The sequence below is a fragment of the Muscardinus avellanarius genome, assembly GCF_963383645.1.
Source record: "Muscardinus avellanarius genome assembly, chromosome: 3".
Lineage (NCBI taxonomy): Eukaryota > Metazoa > Chordata > Mammalia > Rodentia > Gliridae > Muscardinus > Muscardinus avellanarius.
This window is the reverse complement of record NC_137788.1, coordinates 60,136,195-60,155,757: the sequence shown is the minus strand read 5'-3', so window position 1 is coordinate 60,155,757 and position 19,563 is coordinate 60,136,195. Positions and strand designations below refer to the sequence as shown.

Below are 19,563 nucleotides of genomic sequence, written 5' to 3'. Positions count from 1 at the left end.
AAATAATGCAAAAAAGTAGTATGTATGGAAAATACTACCAGTGCTGGTGGTCTACAAATTTTTCCATTCTTCTTGTTACTAAGAGATTCATCTGCTTAGAAGCATGAATATTTCTACCTCACAATAAATAAATAAATAAATAAATAAATAAATAAATAAATAAGTAACCACAGTCATCCTTCCAAGCAGGGATGACTGTTACACAGTTCTAATCAAAGAGAGGAATGAATGAAAACATATTTCTAAAATTTTTTTTTCTTTTTCATTTATTCACTATCTTATCCATAAAATTGTAAACCAAGTATACACTATGTGGCTGTTTCTTACAATCTCCACCTGCATATCTTCACAGTTTATCCACAGCTATTCTAAATAGAATTCGAATGATTAGGTCAAATCCTGTGTATTACATAACTTCAATATGCATTATTATATATTTAAATAGTCTATTCTGAGGACTCTTTCTCTCTGTTATAGGCTGTAGTCAGACCTCATAGAAGCAAACTGTTGTCTTACTGTATCTTAGTGAATCCATGATTCTTTTGGAGAATTCATCTGAGTTAATCTGAGTAAGTCTGAGTTTAAGAAGGAAGATCTGTTGGATTGTCACTGGAGTACCCCTATCAATATTCTGATACTCCTTATCGAAAACACATTTTTGTTTGTTTGCTTGCTTGTTTGCTTTTGATCTCCCTTACTTCAGGTGGTTTGGCTACAAAATTATTTTGACTGTCAAAAGCATGTTCCTTCTTGCCAGGCGTGGTGGCACATGCTTGTAATCCCCGCGCTTGGGAGGCAGAGACAGGAGGATCGTGCAGGTTCAAAGCCAGTCGCGCTGGCTTAAGAGACCCTGTGTCCAAATTAAAAAAAAAAAAAGTATAAAATAGGTCTGGGAGTATAGCCCAGAGGTAGAAGGGTTTTCAGGAACCCCACTACCACCAAAAGAAAAGAAAAAAAAAGTATGTTCCTTCTCTTATTTTATCCCAGGACTTCCTGGGAACCTAATGTACTAAAACAAAATCCAAGCACTGGAATCTTTAGTGCTTATTTGTCTTAAGTGTTCAAAGAGATGCACATTGCCCAAGGCATCCAGTTCAGTGCCTTTGGCTAGAAAACTTATAAAAAGAATTGAGGTTCCTTGAACAAATCATAAAATCACATTACTCAGGATGTTAAACATGGTACGAAATTTAGGCAGCCTCTCCAAAAATTCCCAAAGTCAGAGATACCACCCTTCAGGGGGCCCTGCAGTGATCCAGGAGGTGGGTAGTAGCCTCTGCTGCAATTGTGAGGCACTTAATAATAATATATGACTAGCTTTTTGAAGCTCAATTCACAGTAGATAAATTATGAAACCAACCTAAGTGTCCATCAACAGATGAATGGATCACAAAATTATGGAATAGACACATGATGAAATTCTGCTAAGCAGTAAAGAAGAACAAAATTATGTCACTTGCAGGAAAATGTATGGACCTGGAGAACATACGTTAAGTGAAATTAACAGTCACAGAAAGTGAAGGGTCATATGTTTTCTCTAATATTCAAAAGCGAAGGAGTAATCTGAATACCAGAAGGACTTGAAATAATGGAGGGAAAACTTCAACAGAGCCAGGGAGGTGATCTAGAGGAAGGAGAGGGAGGAGAGGAAGAATCAACGAAGGAGTCACTTTCACTAGCTTTATGTACTTATGTGAGAATACCAATGGCAATCTCAATACTCTGTATGCAAAGAAAAGAATGGGACAGAGCCAGGGGAAAGCCCACCAAGTGCTGTGTGCAAGTATGCCACTATCAATATGAACTGCTTGATGTGAGACTATAGTGCACCAATACAATTATTAAAAAATTAGGGCACGGTTGCAGCTGAGTATTATTTTTTTTTTCTGAAAAGGGAGTAGCAAGCTAATAATTTGGGGAGTTTATGCATCTAAGCCCAAAACCTCCTTTAATAGAATTGGAGGCATGATATGTCTTGCCTAAATTTTCTCAAAAATTTAGAGAGAAATTTGGATTAGGAGGAATATCTATTGAATGACTCTAAGAGCAGGGCTCAGCACACTGTCTTACTGCAAAGACAGAGATATCAGATGGGAGATTTTCTTGGGAGGAAAATAAGTTTAGAAAGTTTCCCTCTAGACCCTTGGGAGCATGAAAATAGATCTTGACAGCAGTCTGGGCTCACAGTGTGGATAAGGAGTTTCCAACCTTTAAAAAATATGTAATTAAACCCTTAGAAGCCTAGTGGAAACCTGAAGTGACTTAAGTCATCAATTTTTAACCCCCAAAGAAAAAATAACCAATGGATGAGTGATAACTATTTTAAAATAAAGATTTTAAAAGTAAAATGAAAGCCCATTTTTATTTTGACTTTTAGAATAAAAGAATTACTAACTTAATTGAAAGAAAAATATTTTTCTACTGCTTAATAGCCTTGAAAATATTAAATTTAACATTAAGTTCATTGATAATTGGGCTTTTACATTATCTTTTCATTCTCATGAGTCATTTCTTTAGGCTATCACATGTATTACTTTTCTATTTTACTAAGAAAAATTATTGTTCTATAATAGTGTTATATTACACAAATGCTCTATTTTAAAGATTGTTAGCACATTTGGATTTTAGAAAATCACCTCTAAATCAATATGTGAACTATTTGCTGGGAATTACACTGCAATGATCACTGCCACTTAAAACCTACTTTAAAATGGAAAAGAACTAACGTCATCATCATGTCTGTCCTTCCTAACCTCAGTAAATTAAAAACTAGTGGCATCAGTTTATAGTAACCATTGAGGTTATCATTTCTTTTTATACAGTATCTGGCATATTATACTATTTTCTATAAAAATATAAGGAAGATTTTCCCTTTGGTTTCAGTATCAGAAATAGTTGTGTTTCTCTTAAGCAACTAGGGTTTTTTGGAGATGAGTAATATCATTTTCTCATGCTTTCAACTTTTGTAAGAAATTCCACATGCACCTTTCACTTATACACTCAATCATTTATTGTGGTTCCATTACAAATTAGGGCACACTTAGGCATTTTATTTGTATTTTATTTTAATTTGGGTAGTAGGAATTGAGCCCAGGAGCATTCTATCCCCAAGCTATACTCTATACCACTAGCCCTTGTGTGTGTGTGTGTGGGGGGGTCTGGGGATGGAATCCAGGGGCATTCAACCTCTGAGCTATATATACCCCCTGCCTTATATATTTTGTATTTTTATTTTGAAACAGGGTCTCACTAAGTAGCTGAGGCTCTCGGTGAACTGCTATCCTCTGGTCTCAGCCTCCCAAATGCTGGGATTACAAGCATGTGCCACCATGCATGGCTAACCACCAGCCCTTTTGATTTTTTATTTTGAAACAGGGTCTTGCTAACTTTCTGACATTCTCACTAAGTTGTTGAAGCTATCCTTGAGCCTGCAATCCTCCTACTTCGGCCTCCCAAGTAATGGAATTACAGGCATGTTCCACCACACCCAGCTCCACTTAGTCGTTTTAGATGCACAAATAAAGCAAGGTAAGCCCCTGCCCTTATAAAGACTCAAAAGCTGATGGAGAAGACAAGCCAGCAAGTAACAGAAAATCTATTTGCTATTGTAAATATGAAAATGACAGAACAGGATGCTTTGGAAACCCTGAGAAGAGAATCTGAGTCACAGGCACCAAGGGAAGGCTCTTCAGAAGAGGTGATGACTTCACCAACCCCTGAATGGTGAATAGAAACTAGTTGGGGAAAAAGAAAGAGAGTAAGAATCTTTAATGTACGTGATGTGCATTCACAAACATATCAATCACTAAGCCAAACATGAGAAGGAGGGAGAGGGAGGAGAAGGGGTGGGAATTGGGTAAGGGCTTATTGAGTGATACGTGCTTGTATGTCTCTACTATCTTGCACTCCATTAAGATATATGACTACAATACACCAATTTTTTTTGAAATATTGAAAAATAGAGATGCAACTTGTTTTGAAAATGAGAAAAAAAATCTTTACCAGGAGAAGAAAATAGAAAGCACTGAACCCCAGAGAAAGAGATGGCAGGATTGTGGTTTAAATAGAATGTGTGTGTATATGGAGGGATTGAGTTTGGGGCAGGAGGGTGAGGGAATTAGTTGCTGAGGAACTGGAGATCATCACTTCCTAAAGAAACTACTGTGTCAGGCCAGAGATGTTGGATTATCCCAAGGTGAGGGAGAGCCATTTAAGAATGTAAACAGGAAATGACATTTTTTGCGCTTGAAGAAAATCAGTGTAGAGTAGGAATTAAATTCAGTGTGAGATTATACCTGAAGTGCATGAAACAAATTAGGAGACAAGTGAGTTTCCCAAAACAAAGTTGAAAGTCATTAACAATAGAATAGGAGGAAACGGGTTTAAGCCAGATTTAGGTGGGGTCTATAATGGTAGGGAGTAACTGGGTTAAGGTTTATCTTGCGAATATAGTATTCATCATCCTGTGGATTTTGTAAGAGCGCATAGCCTTCTATTTTCATTTCTCTGTGTATAATTTGCTTTTTATCACAAGAATTTAAACTGAAGCTGGCCCTATTACTCAGAGTATCTGTGTAATGTCATTTTAGGTATTTCAAAAGACCCTGTGGCTCAAATAAAACTTTGTCCACTTATGTTTGAAATTCAGCATTTGGAGCTCCATTCCTTTTTTTTTAAGCTATGCTCTCTGCTTATACACATAGCTTATAAATCATTTATACTTCAAAGTGGATGAGTTTATTATCTCTTTTCCTGAGGAAATTAGAAGATTAGAAGGAGCATTATAAGAGAACTTGAAGCCTAAGAGCCCTGGAAGTGGGTTTGGGAGGAAGTACAGCATCACCAAGGAGAGTAAAAGGGCACAGAACAAGTCAGCAGCAGGTTCACCTCCCAACCATCTCTTTTCTCTTGCACTTGCTCTACTTTATCCTATCAACAAGCATGAATTACAGAGGTTATATTAAAACATAAGTGAGAGAGGATCACTCCTCTGCCCAAAACATCTCAATGGCTTTGCATTTTATTTCAACTTAATGCCAGCGCTTTACAGTGGCCTCCAAGGTCCTATTTAGTGCCAGCCCTGAGGTCCATCCCACTCCATTGCTTCTTGAACCATCTCAGATCCTCTCCTTCTCGTTCACATGCAGGCTTCGTTTGGGGGTTCATAAAATGCTCAGGTTTATTCCTGCCCCAGGACATTTGCTCTTTTTGTTCGTTTTGTTCAAATATCTATCTATCCTCAGAAAGACTACTGCTATTTCCTTATTTTCTTGGAATATTTACCAATGTTTCATTTTCTCACTGAGGCTTTTCCTGATCATCTTGTCTTCTGACCCTTCCTCCCTCCCTCTACTTTATTGTTCCTATAATACTTACCACCACCTAAAATATTATCCATGCTGCTTACATAGTTTTTCATTGTCTGACTCCTTCATTGAAATGCAATCTCTGATGAATCCCCTGATGCATACCACTGACTGGCACATAACAAAGGTCAACGTATCTTTATTGCAATGAATTTTGCATTACTAAAGGCCAGCCCTGCGACTAAGGGAGTATTTACAGGTAGAGGAAGAGAATATCACCAAGTAAACCTTTAATGTAATTGGACCAAGGACACAGCCCATTCTGGATACATGTGTTTAACAATATCACATGGGGTCTGGATCCTGTCACTTGGAGAAATCAAAGCATGAGTTGGTCTATATTCAGGCAGACTTCAGAATATCCATACTATATACTGTTCTCTTCTTTAAAGTTCTTGGTTCAGACTTTTAATGCTGATCATGCTAAGCATACTTAGTTGGCTTACCTGGCCCTTTACCAGTGTTAGAAAATCTTTCCAAGAAATTAAAATAGGATGTACCATGTAGGTACTAATCTTCCCTAATACCAGGATGATTTCTATCACTGACCAAGCCTTGAGTTAGAATTTTAAAATGGTATCCTCCATTTCTGTGAAAGTACCGTTAAACTTTTGCTAAATATTTCAGAGTTTCAAATTATTTTTGGTACTGTGAACATTTTTTTAAATTTATTTATTTTTTAAATTGGTGCATTGTAGTCATATATCAATCACATTGGAGTACAAGACTTGAGAGGATATACAAGCACACATCATCCAATTAGCCCTCCTCCAGCCCCCATCCCATTCCCTCCCCCTCCCTCCATCCCACACTTCTTTGGTGATTTACTTTGATACATTTGTTTATGTACCTCCTGCGTTTTAAAGAGGCTCCGTCCTCCAGTATTACATACCCTCTGATTGGTCACATTAGTTGCTTCACTATAGGGCCCTTTCTATAGCTCAACCTCTTCCTGTTGCCCTTTTCCTCCTAGTTATTGCTGATTAAGAGAAGCGTCTGATTTTTATTTTCTGCGATATTTCTCTGTGCATGCTGCGTTGCAAGTACCAATCCCACTCTTGATGGTCCCAGTCGTGGCCTGGCTACTCAGTGGACTGATCCAGACCTCGCTGGCTCAAGCAGCGGCCTTGCCTCATGGGAGGCCCCAGTTCTGGTCTCGCTGGCCCCTGAACCGGTCAAACCCCTAAGCTGGCTTTGGTCCCGACCTTGGAGGCCGCAGGAGTGAACTTGCCTCACGCCAGGCTCCGATGCTGGCCATTGGCCCCTGCACCAGTCTAACCCCTTGGCAGGATTCCAATCCCGGCCTTGGAGGCCCCAGCACTGGTCATGCCTCAAGGCAGGCTCCGATCCCGGCCTCAGAGGCCCCAGTACCGGCCTTGCCTCAAGGCAGGCTCCGATGCTGGCCTCGCTGGCCCCAGCACCGGCCTAACCCCTTGGCAGGCTCCGATCCCGGATTTGGAGGCCCCAGCACTGGTCATGCATCAAGGCAGGCTCCAATGCCGGCCTCGCTGGCCCCAGCACCGGCCTAACCCCTCAGCAGGCTCTTATCCTGGCCTCGGAGGCCCCAGTACCGGCCTTGCCTCAAGGCAGGTTCCGATGCCGGCCTCACTGGCCCCAGCACCGGCCTAACCCCTCGGCAGGCTCTGGTCCTGGCTTCGGAGGCCCCAGCACTGGTCATGCATCAAGGCAGGCTCCGATGCCGGCCTCGCTGGCCCCAGCACCAGCCTAACCCCTCGGCAGGCTCTTATCCTGGCCTCGGAGGCCCCAGGTACTGTGAACATTTTAACAATAGTAATTTATCGAATCCATGAACACAGCAATCTTTTTATTAATTTATAAATTCTTCAATTTCTTTAATTGATATTTTATAGTTTTCAGTGAATTTAACATCCAACAAAAGTTAAAATTATTCCTATTTTATTTTTGTGCTATTATAGATGGGATCATTTTTAATTTTGTTTTCAAATAGTTTATCAATGGTATAAAGAATTCATTTTTGTATGTCAATTTCTGTCTCCTGTAAATTTGCTCAATTTTTTTTTTTTTTTTTGGTGGTACTGGGATTCCTGGAAGCCCTTCTACCTCCGGGCTGCACTCCCAGACCTATTTTATTTTTGGAAACAGGTTATATGCAAATAGTAAAAATGGGGGTGGATTGATGGAGATTTAGCTTATGTTAATTGTTAATAAGAGCTGTAAAAATTAAAATGTATTCCCTATGTTTTGATGGAGGACATGGACGAAGCCTGAGGAATGAAAGATTCTGAGAGAGTTAAGGCAGTTTGGTGAAAGTCCAAACTCTCCGAGACTCTGGGTGACTCCTGGTCTTTCCGGAATTTCGTGCCCCCAGACCACTGGTGAGAGCGAGAACTGACCTTAATCACATTTTTAATCATCTTTAACCAGGGTGCTTTGTTCCTCCCTGTTCCTGCAATTTCCCTTTAATAATTGTATTTTGTAAGCACATGACATATGTTCTATATCAATCACTCCCCACTGTACTTTGATGTTTTCTTTCTCATGAAGTCATGATTTTAGCATAGTTGTAAAAGAGTATAAAAACTTAGTCCTAGAGAATAAAGTTGTCAGTTGTCCGAGAGACAATTGTCTGTGCCTTCATTTAAGGTCTCTCCCTCCCAAGTCCCAGAAAGGAATCTCCACAATGTTTATCTTTGGCCTGACAGGTGTCAGAAAGTTAATAGAAAGAGAGGGGAATGTACCAGTATTGGGAAATGGTTTCAAAATGAGAAAATAATGTCAGTATTAGAAAGCCAGGAGCTTAAGAGAAAAGGCTATAGAGGGCCCAGGCACCCAGGATGATTAGCAAGAGAATACAGGGACCCCAAAGCCTAGGGTCTTTTATATTTCTAAGAGAAGAAAACTTCCTCAAGGATGTGGGGGAATGCCATGAACCTCCAAGAGATCCCAGACTCCCAGTAATTTTGGAGTGTAACAAAAGCAATGGGGTCTGTGCCAGAGCCAGGGCAGGTCTACAGCAAAGAATCCCCACATCAAAATACCTGCCATGAGCCGGGCGTGGTGGCACACACTTGTAATCCCCACGCTTGGGAGGTGGAGACAGGAGGATCATGCAGGTTCGAAGCCAGCTGTGCTGGCTTAAGAGACCCTGTTTCCAAAAATAAAAAAGTATAAAATAGGTCTTGGACTGTAGCCTGGAGGTAGAAAGGTTTCCAAGAACCCCAATACCACAAAAAAAAAAAAAAAACCCTGCCCTGGAGAAAGGGCAGATCTACTCAGGTCAGGTCAGAAGACTGGTTATAAAACTACTCACTATCCAAGACTTCGGTGACTTCTTTTCAAGTCACTACCCTATACTGTCACGGGTATAGGGCTTTATTAAATTTATCCTATCTTTCTGTCTTTGTAATAATAAAAATTGCTTAAGCTTACAGAGTTCAGGCTACTGTTTTCTATACCTAGTTCAGAACAAGAACCCATGGTTACTTTTCTCTTATTGAAACAGTTTCCAGAAGCCCAACAGAGCCACCAGGAACAGCTTCCACATACATTACAATATAATTTGGATTTAATATAAGACAAAGACAAGAAAAAAAGAAAAACAGGATGGAGAGAAAAGAGTAAATATGAAAGAAGGATGAAGCTTGTAGAAGAGGTGGGAAAGAGAAAATAAGGGCAAACACACACACAAAGAAAAACAAAATGAAACAACAACAAAACAACCCTAAAATATATCTGTATAGAGCAGACTTAACCTCTGCAGTCCTTTTGGGTCTGTTGTGGACTCTTTCAGCTTTATAAAGTTCACTTTCTATATTAGGTTCTCAAGCATGTTCCAAGCACTCTCATTTTCTCTGTAACCTACAGAATTGATGTCAATTTTTAGCTCCACTTTTTTGTCTCCTTCAATGTTCGGGACTCTGGTTGGTGTCTCTGTGCTCTGTGCAACCAAGTGCCACTGGTACCTTTCCTGCTGCAAGCCTGTGTCTCTGAGCTCTCTACAGAGCCTGTTTCTGAGTCTCTCTGTTTACAGAGGCAGCTGTTATCACTTGGTCTGGATCCACTGTAAGCATAGGTCTCCAAGCTTTCTACAGACACTAAAGCCTGTCTCTCTCTCTCTGCCTACAAAGATGGTAGGTGGCCACTAGAACTGGATCCAGTGTATACATAAGGGTCTATATTCTCCACAGATAGGTTGGGTTGGTCTGACTTCTCCCTGGTCACCATGTTTAGGTGGTGTGTGGTGATCCCTGGAGGCCCAAATAGAGCCCTGTTCCTTGTAGACTGTAGATCTTTCTGCCCAATTGGCCCTGGGGGCTGTCTGATAATCCCTGCCTCTTCTGTGATAGCAGTTCACTAGGGTGAACCACAAAGTCTCAGACATTGTGAATAAATCCCTGGGACCATGTTGGACATTCTCCCACTGGGACAGCTTGTTCACTTATGGTATTGCTGAGCACTGATCTGGATTTCTGGAAGATGAGGTAGACTCAGCCACCACTACCATGGGTTACAGCTGGGAGTCTGGTCAGTAGATTTCTCTGTGGAGCATGGGAATGAAGCCAACCACTTATTTTGTTGAGCTGACACCACTTTCTTTCCATTACATCTTTGACTTTTTGCTGGGGGTCTTTGGAGGCTGCAGTGCCCAGTCTCAGCTACTAGACAATGACCCCCATGGCTGCAACCATTCCCCAACGGAGGCAGCTGGTGTATTTTTCTGTTTCCTGCTCTGTCTTCTGGCTTTGTTTTCATCGCCTTTCAATTTTTTGCTGTTTTTTCTCTCTCATCAAGATTCTGTTTTCATGGCAATAGACTAAGTGTCAATATAACTGAGTTGAGCTGCTTCCCTTAGTCGCACTCTTCCTGGATATTTAATTTCTATTTATTCTTGATTTAGTCTTAATAGGTTGTATATTTCTAGAAATTTATCAACTTCCTCAAGATTATAAAATTTGTCGGCATATAATTATTCATAATTGTCACTGATAATCTTTTTGTTTCTGAATCATCTGTATTATCAGTACTTTATTTTTTATCTTATTTAAGTTTCCTCTTTTTATTCTTAGTCAAAATGAGGATTTGTTGATTTTGTTTATATTTCCAAAATATCTAATTCTTAGCTTTGTTGATTTTTCTGTTGTGTTTCTATTCTTCCTTTGATTCATTTCTATGCTACTCCTTATTATCTCCTTTCTTGTGCTAATTTCTAGCTTAGTCTGTTATCATTTTTTTATTCTCTTGAAATATAAAATTAGGTTTTTTATTTGAGATCTTTCTTCTCTTTTTATATAGGCATTGGTACTATAAGCTTTCTTCTGAATAATGATTTTCCTTCATTCCATATAGTTTAGCATGCTGGGTCCTGTTTCGTTTGTTTTGTTTGTTTCCATTTTTATTTCCTCCTTGACAGAATGATTGTTCAAGAGTGTGTACCTCAGTTTTCACATAATTGTAATTTTTTATTACTGATTTTTGGCTTTATTCCACTGTAATCAGAAGATACATGATATCACTTCAATCTTCTTAAAAGTTTTTATACTTATTTTGTGATTTAGTATGCAATCTATCCTGGAGAATGCTTTGTATAACTCTTTTCAATTAAGTCTAAAATGTTGTTCAAGTCCAACAGTTATTGATTTTTCCATGTGGATGTTCTAGGAATTATTGAAGGTTGGATACTGACATCTTTTACTAGTATTGTTTTACTGTTAATTTCTTCTGTCGAATCTGTCAATATTTGCTCTATATACTTAGACCTTCTCATTTTGGGAGCACATATATTTATAGTTTTTACATTTTTCTATTCAATATTGAATTGACCTTTAATTTTCGGTACTGGGTATTGAATCTACAAGTTCTCTGCCTCTGAACTACACCCTCTGTCTTATTTTATTTTTTTTTTATTTTGAAACAAGGTTTCATTAAGTTCCTGAGGGCCCAAGTTGTCAAGGCTGAGTTTGAATTTGTGATCCTCCTGTCTCAGCCTCCCAAACACTGGAATTACATGTGCACCTCCAGACCTGCCTGAATTGACCACTTTATTATCATATAATGATATTAAATATTCTTTGTCTCTAGAGACAGACACCTATCAAAATTTCAATGACATCTTTCAAAGCACTATAATAAAAAAACTCTAAAATTTATTTGGAGACAAAAAACAAATCTTAAATAAGAATAAAATTTAAAGCCAGGCATGGTGGCACATGCTTGTAATCCCAACATTTGAGAGGCTGAGACAGGAGGATCACAGTTCAAGGACAGCCTCAGCTACTCCTTAGTGAGGGCCTTTGCAACTTAATGACTGTAGTTAAAACTATTGCATGGTACATTTGAACTTTACTAAGAGAGTAGGTCTTAAGTATTTTCATCACACACATACACAAATGGCAGCTAAAGACCAAGATATGTTAACTAGCTTGACTAAGGTAATCATTTCACAGTGTATATATGTTTCAAAACATGTTGCATATCTTGACTATATGCACTATTAGTAAATAAAATTTAAATGCATTCCTCCATTTGGCCTCTTTTCCTGCCTCTACTCATGGGAATGATTATGCTACAAATAGCACTAATGGGATAAAATGTAAAGCAGTATATCCTAACATCCCTTGTTTGGATACTAAAGCCTTAAGATCCTATGCCAGCCCCAATCTCATATACATACCTACACTATTACTAATTTCATTGCACATGTTGTATCTCTGCTCAAGTGCCTTTCTACAGAGAGTTTTACCAAGTGCAAGTGACAGTACCCTTCCCAGCACCATGACCACTTTCCATGTAGCAAGTCCTTTTATTTTATTTTTGTAGTCATTCTCACTATCTAAGCATGTGTTTATACAAGCACACAGATACACAGTTTGTTTACTAGCTTGCTGCTTCTTCAGCAATACAATATATCTTTCATAAAGAGGAAAACTCCTATAATATTGTGTGTTATATGTCTTCTCTTGCTCTAGATTTTATTCAGCTTTGTGGGTAATGACTATGCTTATTGATTTGGGGGTCCTTAAAACCTTCCTTTTATAGTTGTAATCTATAGAGGAAAATAGGACTTAATCTTTGAGTATATATCATGTAGTAAACAATTCAGTAGGCAATTTCATATCCAAACTTAACTAAGACTCATAATTATTATTTATCATCATCAATAAAAATACTGACAATTTTATTTCACAAATGCAAAGCTTTAAACGGGCAATCTTTTTAAGATAGTGATAATAGTGAACTTTATATTTAGATCTCAGGTAGTCATGTTAGTGATGATGATGATGATGAATGATATATTTCCTGTGGTCTAGTATGTTTAAGACCCTGAAAGGCTATAAATATTACCTTACTTAATACTGAGAGTGATAGTAACACTTTGTACTTGAAATTTTAATTATGCATCATGTATTAAACAGTAGTAGATCAGTAGGTAGTTTTATTCACTTTTTTGTGTTCATAATTTTAATTTTAAAATTTTCTTTATTGGATGGAAACTCTTGTTTCTCTGGTTCTGGTGAGTGTTACCTATTTCTTCTTTGTAGTTAATCTCTTTGAGTATTTTCTCTAGCGCTGGTTTTGAAGACATAAATTCCTTCAGTTTCTGTTTGTCATGGAAGCTTCTTATTTCTCCATCTAATTTGATAGAAAGTTTTGCTGGATAGGAAATTTTGGGCTGGAAGTTATTTTCTTTCAGAGTTTGGAATATGTTACTCCAAGCCCTTCTGGCTCTCATGACTTGGTTTGGGAAGTCTGGAGTGATTCTAATTGGTTTGCCTCTGAATGTCACTTGGCCCTTTGTTTTTGTTGCCTTTAAGATTCTCTGCTTGGCTTCCACATTGGTCATTTTGACAATTATATGGCGTGAGGATCCTCTTCTCCGATCCTGTCTAAAGGGAGTTCTATAAGTTTCCTGGATCTGTGTATCAACCTCTTGCTCTATGTTTGGAAAATTTTCTGCTATTACTTCCTTGAAGAGATTGTTGATCCCTTTGGTATCACTTTCTTTTCCCTCCTCTATTCCAATTATTCTTAGGTTAGCTCTCTTAAGATGGACCCATATTTCTTCAATGTCAGATTCCTGCTGTTGGATATCTTTTTCTAGATTAGAAACTATGCATTCATTTTTGGATTGCTCATCTTCTAAGAGCGATATTCTGTTCTCCATGTGGTCTAATCGGTTGTTTGTGCTTTGAATTGAGGCCTTTACTTCATTAATTGCATCCTTTATCTCTTTTTGGCTCTCTCTGAGTTCTTTTCGAAGCACCTCTATTATTTCTACAGTTATTTTCCTGATTTGATCTTCTAGAAATCTCTGATTTTCTGTTTTATCAGGTTCTGATGTTGTGGGGTTGTGCACATTCATTACTCCAGTGTTATTCCTCTTTCCCATGATTTCGGAGGTTTGTGCCTTCTCTGGGTTCTTCCCTTGGGTCACTATGGCTTCACTTAAGGTGCTCTGGATCTCGAGTCTGTATTATCTCAGACCCCACTACTCCTTTACTGGGTTGTATCACAGAGTCTCCGACCCAGGGAGTCGATAGAGTCTGCTTTAAACTATGGGGGGTGCCAGGTTGCACGTTCTCCTATGGTGTGATATCTCTGCCACCACCACTCCCTCACTGTAGTCATACATCTTAATGGGACATAAGATGACAGAGACAATTTTATTGCTTCATTGTATTCTCATAATGTAGTTCAGAGTGATAATGACATATATCCACACAACACTTGGTGAGTTTTGCCCTGGCTCTCTTTCCACTCCTTTTTCTCCCCTTTCATGATATTGAAATTGGCATTGGTAGTCTCACATATGTACATAAAGTCCTTTGTTAATTCACCTTTCCTGGACCACCATCTTTATTCTACTGGGGTTTTTCCTCCATTATCTAAGTCCTGATTTTTCCATAGCTTTTACACATGAAGTTGTGCTGAAGACTGTTAGCTGATTATCACAACAATTTTTGGTTCATCCTTGACACTTACCAAAGTTATATTCACCAATACCTTTTACTATTTATTCTCTATGGTCATATAATTGAGTTATCAGTGGACTGTCTGTAGAGGTGTTGTGAACCACTTTTAGGTTCAACCCATAAGAGTTATCCATAGAACCTCTCCTTGTCTGGTTAGAGGAATTAAGATGACCCCAAAGGTGTTCTTGGAAGCTGGGTTAAAATGTCAAAGCTTCCATCAGCATGAGCCTTTGAAAAATCAAGTGAACTATAGGCAGCCCTCACTATACATATTCACACCACACACACACACACACACACACACACACACACACACACACACAAAACCCTCCATGCTTTGTGTCTAGATTTTCTGTATTAGTGTGCTCTTGTCTACTAGGACAAGCTGCTACATTTGAATGCATTATTTCTTACAGAAGTTAGCCTGCATTAACTCAGAAGTAAGTAAGGTTCATAGGTACATTTCACAGGTGATGATACTGAGTCACTGACATGTTAAGAAACTTGCAAGTCATTATTATCAGCCTTTAAAATAAGTAAAATAAGTCTCTGTGATATTGAATATTTGGTCCTATTGCATGAGTTAGTTTCAGTTAGCAAAAGAAAACCCACACTAGGTTGTTCAATGGGGATATTTACTTATTTTTGTGGTATTAGGGGGTGGAACCCAGGGACATTCTACCTCTGAGCTGCACCCCTATTTCTATTTTTTATTCTTTTGAAACAAGGTCTCACTGAGTTCAGAAGGCCCAACTAATGAGCTGAGGCTGTCCTCAAACCGCAACCCTCCTGTCTCAGCCTCCTAAATGCTGGAATTACATGCGTGAGCCAACATGCCCACCTCATGAATGGGACTATTTAATATGAAGAACTATTTTCCAAGTAGTTGAATGATCTGAAGGAGTGAATAAGAGACAGTGAGGCAATTCAGAGCCCAGAATAAAAGGAAGCCACCACCATCCCTAGGACAAAATATACAAAGTATAGGTAATGTCACCAGGATATAAGTGGGAGTTGGTCCCGTGTAAGCTAGAACTACTTTTCTGAAGAATCAGAAACTAAAAAAGAGAGGGAGCCACTAATAAAGCGGTGTCTAAAGTCGAGGGCAGAGCAGAGCAGGAATGCTGCTTTCCCCTCGAGTCACCTGCTGGCCGTCTCCCAATTCCCTCCATTAGCTGATCCTAGTTTGAATCCAATTGGCAAAAGAGCCTGTGAACTGCAGTTTGCTGACCAGAGCTCTGTGAAACAGGGGAGAGCAGACAGTGTGCAATGAGTGAATCAAACAGCAATAAGCAAGTGACTAGAATATTAACCAGAGGCTCGCAGCCAATAAGTGACAAACCTGTGACTGGAACTCAAGCTTGCATCTCTATGAGGACACATACACTACAGTTGGTGTTTCTAATGTGCAATGCTAGATCGCAAGTTACTGTAGCTCTTTCTTCTTTGTATATACTATATCTTACATATTTGTTTTTGTCATATATTTTTTCAATCATTTGGTTCTTGGGATGGAGATATTTGCTAAAAATAAGACAGAAAAACAATGTGGTACCCTAATACACTTTCCAGATAGGTCCAACATGAAATGATGGTATGGATGTCAGATATATACTGCCACCACAGTAGTAAAAGTTAACTAGCATAAAGCTGGTGGCATGGGCTCTGTGTTAGAGAAATCTGCCTTGGAATATGTACCCAATTATATTGAATGCATAATCTCAGAATAAAATTATCTCTGAGTTAATTATCAACTCCTTCTGTAAAATAGAGAAAATAATATCAATTGTCCATAGTCCTCCTTTGGTCAGATTTATGAGTACCATACTTTGGGTTAAAATGTCCCCCCAAGTCAGGCGTGGTGGCGCACGCTTGTAATCCCCGCACTTGGGAGGCAGAGACAGGAGGATCACGCTGGTTCGAAGCCAGCCTGGCTGGCTTAAGAGACCCTGTTTCCAAATAAAAATATAAAATGGGTCTGGGAGTGTAGCCAAGAGGTAGAAGGGCTTCCAGGAACCCCAGTACCACCAAAAAAAAAAATGTCCCAGCAAAAGTTCATGTGTTGAAAATCTGTCCTTAATGCAGTAAGGTTCAGAGGTGGGCATAGATGGAGTAGGCAGCTATTGGTGTCATAGTCTTGGGGAATCTCTCTCTTTCTCTCTCTCTCTCTCTCTCTCTCTCTCTCTCTCTCTCTCTCTCTCTCTCTCTCTCTCTCTCCATCCAGAAGTAGTAGGATGGAATGAAATGCAATTCAAAGCCACTCACATTTCCTTTAAGGTATTTAGTACATTCAGCCAAAATTCAAAGGATGCAAAAGTCAGATTGACCCTCAAATGTCTTGCTACAAACACTTGGCATATTGACAGATCCAAAAAAATCTGTTTGTTTTAGAAACTAAAGCTTCAAACATTCATTTTAGTTCACTCTGGTAACAGTACTTAGGAGTAATTTCATCATTTGTAATGAATCCTCAATAGAAAATGAATTTCAAGTGATTACATTCTAATGGAATACCATGGCAGTTTATATGTTCATATTGAAGAGGTTATCAAGAACTTGGGTCAATTTAAATTTATTTTGTTATTTTCTCACTTGGAACTGAAATGAAATATTAGGCAAAAGAATTCTCACCTAACCATGAGTCCACTGCTGGGCCTTGGCAGGGATTCTCTGATTCTTGCTTTGCATGGTTTGCCATGTGTCAAATAGAAGTTTAAATGATACATTTCTTAGAATAGGAAGTATACATGTGATAATTTGTAAGAATAAATTGGCAGGCATACTTTTATTAGCTTGATGCTTATATGAATTCAATTTGAATACGGATGAGAAGTAGTTGTTAGACATCCCAAGAACCACTGAAGTCAAGTCTGATTTAAAGAGTACACAGGCATCATTAACTCCCTATTCTTTGATCCTTTTATTTATTATTTGGTACTGGAGAATGAACCAGAGAATGAACCCAGGGGCATTCTACCTCCGAGCTATACCCCCAGCCCTATTTTTTTTATTTTATATTTTGAAACAGGGTCTCACTAAGTTGCAGAAAACCTCACTAAGTAGCTGAGGCTGGCCTTAAACCTGCGGTCCTCCTGTCTCTACCTCCCAAGTACTGGGATTACAAGTGTGTGACACCACACCTGGCTTTACTTTTATAGTCTTCTTACAAGAACTTATTTCATCTTTAGGTATGCTGTTGGTCATAATAAATAATTTCTCTTTTCTCATTCTGTATATCACCTGCTAGTCAGTTGAGTTAATTCATCATTTGGGAATATTCATATACGGACTGTTGGGGTCTGCACAACCGCCTGACAGAACTTTCTGATGAATCAGCTACATGTAGCACAGAGCGCGTTGGGGTCTGCACAACCACCTGAGAACTTCCGATGCATCTGCAACATGTAGCGCCAAGCGGATATGGAGGGCGTAACTACTCTCCTTGCCCCCGCTAGCCCAATTTGGTAATGTTGAGCCTTATTGGCTCAAATAATGCTTCCTTGCTCGTGAACCCCTCTTGCATTGGATAATGATTGGCTGCAAGTTATATGCTTTGCACATGCAAGAGTGAACTTTAGCTTGATAAGTTAGAATGGTTTCCTGTTGGAAATCCCCCTTGCGGTTTTTTTTTTGCTTTAAATTGGGTTGCCTGAGAGAAATAAACGAGATCCTGCTTGACTCGACTCCCGGCTTGTCGTGTGCTTCTGTTCCGGCCATCGGCACCCACCATCCTGTTAGCCCCACTGCTGATGGGCTGGACCCGTCATATGGACCAAACTGTAATCTCTCCTTTGTTCACCCCTCATCTTTACCCTCTGTATCTGTAACTCTAAGGTCAAGGACACATCTCCTCAAACATGACAAAGACATAAAAGAAGAAGCAAAAGCAAGAAAGCATCTTTCAATACTTGAGGGAAGCTAGTCAAAACTGCACATCTACTAAAGTAGAAAATAAAATAATTTGTCCTTTAACGTAGAGGGGATATTCTGGCATTCTCCAGAACACTGAATCTCAAAATAAGTCACTGATTTTGCAGGACACCAGAACTTACTAAGATTTATCTTCTGCCCTCTGGAGGAGAACCACTAATGTATTTTCTACTTTTTCTTATCTGGTCCTATAAACATGATGTCTCTGCTATACCAATTAAATTGATATTCTCTAGAATGTTCAGACAATCCTGGGACCTTTGGATTATGATAGGCACAATAAGTCAGCATACCTTCGAGGCAAAACCATAAAAGGCAAATGTTGTCCATCCCATGTGAATTCCAATTGATTCTGTTCCTTTTGGTAAAAAATGGAAAACAATATATTCACTAGATCTGTGGGCATGTACTATGTCCTAAGGCAGTGTAAATTTGCTTTGGAAAAAATACTCTGTCTAGCATAGCAGTTGCAATTTGGATTAATACTGGTTTTAAGTTCATAATAATCTGTCATCTTTCAATATTTGCCTACTTTTTCATGGCAAGAACAATGAATAAAAATGGCAGATTAATGGAAATTGCCATCCCTTAAAATCTTAAAGGCTTTAAAGTGGGCACTATTTCTACCATTCTCCCTTAGAACGAGGTTGGTGTTATTGCTTGTGTTTTAATTCTCTTTCCTAGAGTTTGAGTATTCCAAAGTTGTTTTGTTTTCCCTTCTAGAATAGTTATTACTCCACAAGCCAAGGAACTAATGTGGGAATTTCACCGCTACCAAGCATGTTCATCTGTGTTATACATTCAGAGGCAAATAATTATCTGCTATGTGGATCTGTGAAGCCATGGATAATTCTGAGCTGATTCAGAATCAGTACCTCATTTATCACCTAAACTCCAAATAGTTTTACTCTTATGCCAGAAAAGTATGAATATTGAATGAAAAGTTGCTGATACCAAGATGAAGTCATCTTCATCAGATCCAGCCAGGAGATTATAAAGGAGGGGCGACTCATGCTTGTATATCTGACATAAATACTATCAAAAGAATGTTTTGTGGATGACCCACAAGAGACTCTTTTATGTCCTGTATACAATTCATGTATGCTTAGTCCATTTTCTATTTCTATAACTGCATACTGATGAACAGCTCATTTATAAAGAATGAAGGTTATTCAGTGCATAGTTCTGGAGGCTGAAAGGTCAAAGGTCAAAGAATCATAGCTGGTTAAGGCCTTATAGCCACAAGCTGGTGAACACTTCTTGGTGGATGCTGCAGAATCCCAAGGTGGTATAGGTTATCACATGGCAAGAAGGGT

At 38.9% G+C, this 19,563-nt stretch overlaps 1 pseudogene across 1 annotated transcript in view; it reads left to right on the top strand.

Moving 5' to 3' along the window:
* The first annotated feature begins 1,178 nt into the window (after window positions 1-1,178).
* The window catches only part of LOC308260113 (ADP/ATP translocase 2-like), a 33,259-nt pseudogene continuing 14,874 nt past the window's right edge, over window positions 1,179-19,563 (top strand). The window contains exons 1-2 of the transcript in view: window positions 1,179-1,262; window positions 9,232-9,410. The product of the transcript in view is annotated as an ADP/ATP translocase 2-like (transcript). The remainder of the gene's footprint in view (window positions 1,263-9,231; window positions 9,411-19,563) is intronic.